Here is a 6,941-nt window from a genome sequence, read left to right as displayed (position 1 = left end):
TAAAAACCCATCTGTTGATAGAACATGCACACAGAAGATACAGAGCACAGGCAGTGGGACTGCTGCTGAAAAACCAAAGAAAGGGTCTTTGTGTGAATTCACAGGATACAAATACTACTGAGAAATTGATCCCAGCAAGAACAGAAGTAAGTTCAAATAGTGCTGGGATTTCTAGCACCAGACCCTGACTTCTGGTGCCTGTGTAACACACATTTCGGGTGGCACAGGCTGCTGGGGAACCCTGGCTGAGCTCACTGCCCAGCAAAGTGGGGATGGTGACTTCAGAGGCAGTGGTACCTTCCAGACCTACCTGAGGGACAGTTACACCGCAGTTCTGGCAGCACAGATGTTTATCCTTCATCAGCCACATCAAAATGGGCTTGGTGGATCTGTTACAGTATTTTCTGTGCTCCCTTCAGTCTTGAGGGCTGTGTAGTTAGGAGCCCACTTGAGGCTGGCCAAGCCAGGGCTCCACATTTCTTTCTCCCCTACAGCTGCTCTTGGAGAACAGCTCTTCTGTTCATTCAAGACCAACAGTGGAAGAGGCTGGCAGAGTCCTGGGAGCTGTGAGCCAAACCCGCAGCAAGCAGGCTCAAACAAAAGCAATTTTTTTGTTGGAAAAGGTTTATTCCATGAACACTGTTAAATAGCTTGCAGCAGTCACTGCTTCAATTTAAAAATATGAAGCGGGAGGTCAAGTGCTTGCTTGGACTAATAGCAAGACTTTTTCATAGTACAGTAACAGACAGCAGTTAAAAGCATGAGATAATTTCCTTTTGTGTTGGTTGGTGGTGGGAAATGCCTCTGTGCTGCAGTCATGGAAATGGCATGTGATGTTGGGGTTTGTCAGAGGAAGGCCATCTTCCAGGGCAGAGGAGGTAATTTGTGCTGGCTGGCTCTGTCTGAAGCAGCAACGCTCCAGTCAGTCCCATCCAGGAAAGGGGAACTTGAACTGAGCGAGGAAGGGAAAATGGAACGTGCTGTAGGAGAGGAGACTGGAGAAGTTTGGCTTGTTTAGTCTGGCAAATCACAGACCAAGAGACAAGCTGATTGCTGTCTAAAAATACCATATGGGAGTAAGGAGCAGTGAGAGAGAAATTCACTGACTAAGAGCAAAACATACATTAACCATTAGTTAATCTAGTGTGGAAATAAGACAGTGTTTAACCATTAAAACAAGAAGGTTTGGGAACTGAACAGCATTCATGTCAGAATAACAGAGACAAAAGGCACTAAAAAGGCTGTTTGAAAAGGCATCTTGAAGCATGGGTGAAGGAGATGATGTGATGTAGTGGCCTCTGCCATCAGGGCATGGTACCCAGTGTCTCATCCAGTCTCTCAGCACAGTGATCCTGTGTTCCCACAATGTCATTGCTATCATCATCCTGGAGGAAATGTGCCCTGACTGAAGAGTTGTTCCTCAAATGCCTTCTGGTTAATCACTGACCTGTGACCAGATGCATCTTTGAACCTGAAGGCAAAGAGCACTTGCTAGAGAAAGGAAGTTTTTCCAAAGCCTTGATGTGTAATATAAATTGGTGGTTCCTACAAAGGACCGAAATTCAGGGATGTGCAAAGAGTGTTTTGATGCAAAATTAAGCTGCTTAATAAAAAGTCTTGGAAGGGGTATAAATTCCAATGCTTGAGAGTATAGGTGGAAATATGCTAAATGGGGATTAGGCTGAGGCCTTGAGTAGAAGTGGGAGAATAATATTATTCCTTGTTTAGCTCCTGTAAGGCTTAGTGCATCTTCAGTGAAGCATCTGACACAGGAATTGGCAGGGCGAAGTTTTTGGATTAGATTTCTTGAGCAGCATCAAGGTCCCCGGGGGCCTGTTATTTCCAACTCTTTCACTCTGTAGCAACCTGGAAGTTATACAGGGCAGGAATTTCATCATTTTTTGTGTTCCAAGGGACAATCCTGTATTGCTCTTAAGGAAGCTAGAGTCTATCATTTGGCAAAAAGTAATTCTTTCTCTTCCTACCTGCCCTCTGGGGCAGAGGCTTTGGTTCTCACTGTTAGAGAAATATGCACCAGCCAGATCTGCCCCTTCATCAAAGGTGCCCAGGCAGGAGTCTTTTCATGCCCCAGCTCACAGAACAGGGAGCAGTGATTGACCTGAGTACTGACACCAGAAATTATCTGACCATGGCCTTCAAATGAATCGTTACTAAAAGCCTGGCCATGAGCTCCCAGAAGCAAGGAACAACCCCCTGGCTGCCAGTGTGCTCCTGGAACAGCTTGTACAGCACTGCTGGTGTTAGCACCTGGTCACCAGGTGTGGGCTCTGCCAACCCCCGCGGTGTGTCCCTGCTGCATCACCCTCTGCCAGGGCAGCTTCCACTGATGAGCCACTCTGCTAAATGGCATGCAGAGCTGAGCTAAAGCCATGAACATTTCCCTTGGATTTTATTTTTGGGAGTTCTGAGCACATCTGGTACCCCAAAGGCTAAAGCTTGCTGCTGCCTTTTGGGAAACTCCAGTGAAAAGTAATATCTCATCTCCAGGAGAAGACAGCAGTCACACAGCACAGCATATCAGGCACTGGCTTTCATCATCTCAGCAGGCACCACTAAATCACAGAGCACATCCTTTAAAACAAACACTCTATAAGGGCTTGTAAAATAACAATACAAAGCAGATCTTAAATTTCCCTGGTGTCAAACCAAGACAGTTGTACTGGCAAGACTTCAGTTTTTTAAGGTGCACACTGCGTGGAAGTGTCTTGCTGTGGACAAGACTGGAAATATAGTCCCAGCATTTCATGGGGAAGGGACAAGTTTTCCCCCTTTTTGCAGACAGGAATCACACTGAAATCATGAAACAATTAACTTCATGGGCAGGTGCTGATTTCAAGCTAAGGTGCATGGTCTTCACCTTTACCAATCCCTTGGCTTCATTTTCTGAAACATCCATGGAATGGGGAAGGTGAAAATCTGTAAGGAAATTTCATGAGTGATTCCCAGTAGTTGGTGTTGCTTTTCTTTTCTTTTCACTGAACACTAATACCACTGTTTGGCTGTGCTGTTGGCTGAAAATGCTGTGTTTGGGATATAAACCCATCCAGTTTCTAATATGGATTAGTTGCAGTCATTTTCAGCTGGATAAAATATCCTTCATTTCTATCCTAATCTGTTCACCAGCATTGCCCCTAAAACTTTTATGACTGACACCTTTGTATGATGGACACAGACAGAAATCACTTCCCCTGTCACCTGAGACTAAAGGAACAATGACATTATCAAATTGCAACAAACCAACCACCCCAGAGTTCCAACTCTGCACGGTCACATTTCCTCTGAGCTCTGTTAAGGTGTCCCTGTGTGCTCTGGACACGGTGTTGTCCCCTGCTCCAGTTTGGTGGGTCCCATCCTCAGACAGTTCTCCCTCCTTTTCTCCTACTTATTCTGTGTTGCCACTGTAAAGATTTGGGGCTCTTGCAAAGAAGGGATTGACTCTTTTGTGAATACCAGCTGCTGAGGGGCAGGTGGGCATCCGCAAGATTAGAGCACACAGCCACATAGTTACTTGATCACCCTTGATAAACTGCACTTATTATTATTTATTATTATTAGAAAGTTCCTCTTTCAGGAATGATGCTGAACAATTTACTGTTCCAGACCAGTTCTGCTGTCTGGTAATCTGAATCTAGTCACTATACTGCTCTTCTCATGTTGAAATGGATTTTGCCATTGACATGCTGGGACATTAGATGGGCATGGGCTGCTTTGGAGTAGCAGCATATGAAAAATCCTCTTGTGTTTGTATTACTTGGTGGCATTTTTCTATTCATTCTTGTTCTATAGGTGGTGGAGTAGCACTGAGCAACCTCAGGGATGGGTGAGGAGTGTATGAGAACAGATCCTGAGAAGTGTAAATTGAAAATGCAGCCCTAGCCAAACCAGCATGACTTGGGAATTATGCTTTCCTTAAGAAAGAGTAAATATGGGATTTCTAGATTGTTTACCTACAGCAATTAGTCCTGTATTGATAGAAGATTAATCACTTCTTTTTAGTGACTTCACTAAGTTTTGTTATTTTCCAGTACAGTTTGATGAGTGGAATGGGCTTATCCTGTATTAATCAAGGAGAAGGCCCATCACAGTGCAGTCACTGATAAGCAATTATCATGTAAAATAACAGCAGTGAACTCAAATTGCCCCTCACTGCCCATCACTGCTCTGCTTTTTATAGTAATAATATAGTCCATTAAAACCTACAATCACTATAATGTTTATGCATTATTGGGGAGATAAATTGCATAATTCTCATTTTACAATTTAAATGTAATTAGGAGCTTACTAATGACTAAAACCTGAATTTGCTAGACTATCAGTTTTTCTAACACTTGCCAAAATTATAGGTAATTACTTAGCGCTTACAATAATTATAAGTCCATCTTTTAAATAATTAATGTGCACTTTCATGGTACAAAACAGCTAGTAATCAAACGACCTCTGGCTTTTACAGCAAGCCCATGCAATTAGTCTTATTGTGTAGGTCTATAGAAATGTACCCATCACAAGAGTCTGTTAAGTTGGCAGGCTTGATAGTGATGGCTGTTGCATTTTATGGTAGCAGACAATGATTAACACACAATGGCCTTTAGAATTGTGGGTAAGGACAAAATCTGAGTGCATTTCCTGAACCGTGGGATGCAAATCCCGAAAGGTAATTACAGGCGAGAGAGGTTTGAAGTTTAGTTCTTTCGTCTCTTTGAGTGTCAGATGTTCTGCTGAGGAGATTTTTCAAGTCCATTCATGTTTTGCATCCTGAGATCATTAGCCCAAGAAGGAACAAGCAGCCTCTCCTGGGGGCCTGTGTGGTATTAAACCAATTCCTGGTTTTTGTGGTAGCACATTCCACTGCTGCTCTAGGGTGGGTGCTGTAGAATCACAGGATCATCAAGGTTGGAAGAGACCTACAAGATCATCCAGTCCAACCCTTCACTCAACACTGCCACAATAACCCCCTGAACCACTAAACCCCATCACCTGGTGAGATCCAGGTGCCTTTTGAACACCTCCAGGGATGGTGGCTCCACCATGTCCCTGGGCAGCCCCAGTGAAAAGTGTTTTTCTAATATCTAATCTGAATCTCCCCTGTCTCAGCTGAAGGCCATTTCCTCTGGTCTCACTGCAGGCACAGCAGAAGAGACCAATCCCCACCTCACCACAGCCTCTGTTCAGGGAGCTGCAGAGAGCGATGAGGTCCCCCTAAGCTTCCTCTTCTCAAGACTGAACAAACCCAGCTCCATCTGCCATTCCTTATCAGATGTATTTTCTAGACCCCTCACAAGCCTCACTGCCCTTCTCTGGACACACTCCAGCACCTCAGTGTCCTTTTTAAAGTGAGGGGCCCAGAACTGAACAGAGTGCCTGAGGTGCAGCCTCAGCAGTGCCAGTGTAGGGGGATGATCACTTCCCTGGTCCTGCTGGCTACACTGTTCATGGCACAGGCCAAGAGGTCAGAAGCACTACATAAATGGTTTTTTCTCCATCTCAAAATTTAATGCGATGTCAGTGGGAAACAGGTGCCTAGCTTGGGAAGCCCATGGGTGTCTGCTCACCAGATGTATCTGTTCCAAATGACCTTAATTGCTGTGCTTACCATTACCACAATGTGAAGCTTTCTTGAGAACCTGGAGCTTATGTACAGAAACCAGAGGGCACAGAGCTGGCTTGGTTGGCTTAATAAGAGCCCATGTACCTAAAAAGTTTTGTAAGTTCAGCCCTGTTTCTTAGAAATGCAGCATGTCCTCTCACTTTGCATTCTCAAAGTCCAAATAAAGCTAAAGATGGTAACAGCAGTGATTCTGGTATTTGCTGTCTCCTCTGCAAATCTGTCTCCTAGAAAAAGTTTTATGATACTACTTTCTAGGAAGAAGCAAAACAAAAGAACAAAACTAAGCAACTCTACAGAAGGCAAAAATCAAATCTTAAAATGAGTGTCAGCACTTTCAGGGTAAATGTCCAGATGTCAGCAGTGGAACTAGCACAGTGTGCTGGGCTATAAATACAGCCCTGTCTTTGCAGTAGTGTAAGTGAATCTGGTTTTGTCAAACTCTTGCTCCTCAGCTCAAGAATCTGCCCTTTGCCTCAGTACCCCACACCCTTCTCCTCCCACAGCCCCAACTTCTGTAACCAGGCAGGGTGAGGGGTCCCTGCCCTCTGCTGAGACTTCCCCATCCCTTCCAATCCCACCTGCAGCACCGGCATGTGACAACAAGCAAGCCACTTCACGTGTTTGAACTCCAGTTTACCTGTCTCTAAAGTGAGAATTACAGTAACAGTTACCCAGCACACCAGGGTGATGGGAGGATTAATTAATGTTTACAAAGTCTTTTAGGTCTACAGATGAAAATTGCTACAGTATATAAGTGCAAAGTAATTATGATTATCGTTACTTTCATTTGCATGTATAGACTGTAATTAGCTGTGGATTGTATTGCATTGACTTTGAATAATTTAAAAGCTCCCTTCATGAAGGTGTCACTTTAAATGTTTTTCTATTTTACATTTAATAATACCAAGGTTTAGCTTCTTTTTCCCTTTCCTTGTTCTCTGATAATGATATATCCTACACAGTTGGTTATTGGAGCCCTGAATATAAAGTAGTATATTTCTCATCCTGTTTTCCTCCAGAAGAATAGACTAGACTAGACTAGACTAGACTAGACTAGACTAGACTAGAATAGAATAGAATTCTATGCTGATGAAGGAGTTTATTTAACACTGCAGGATGCCCTGGCAGGTCCCTCCTGTGCTGGAGAGAGCCTTGGGCTCAGCACACCACTGGTACTCAGGGAGTACTCAGGGAGCACCAGTGCATTTCTTAGAGCAACTCAAACTGCCCCAGTGATGGCACATATGGCAGTGGTGATGGCAGTGATGCTGTAGATGTAACAGTGGTCAAGTGTATCCATAGCTCTTGTGACAGC

Source organism: Myiozetetes cayanensis, unplaced genomic scaffold (assembly GCF_022539395.1).
Source record: "Myiozetetes cayanensis isolate MyiCay16 unplaced genomic scaffold, myiCay2020 scf30, whole genome shotgun sequence".
Classification (NCBI taxonomy): Eukaryota; Metazoa; Chordata; class Aves; order Passeriformes; family Tyrannidae; genus Myiozetetes; species Myiozetetes cayanensis.
This window is presented reverse-complemented; position numbering follows the sequence as displayed.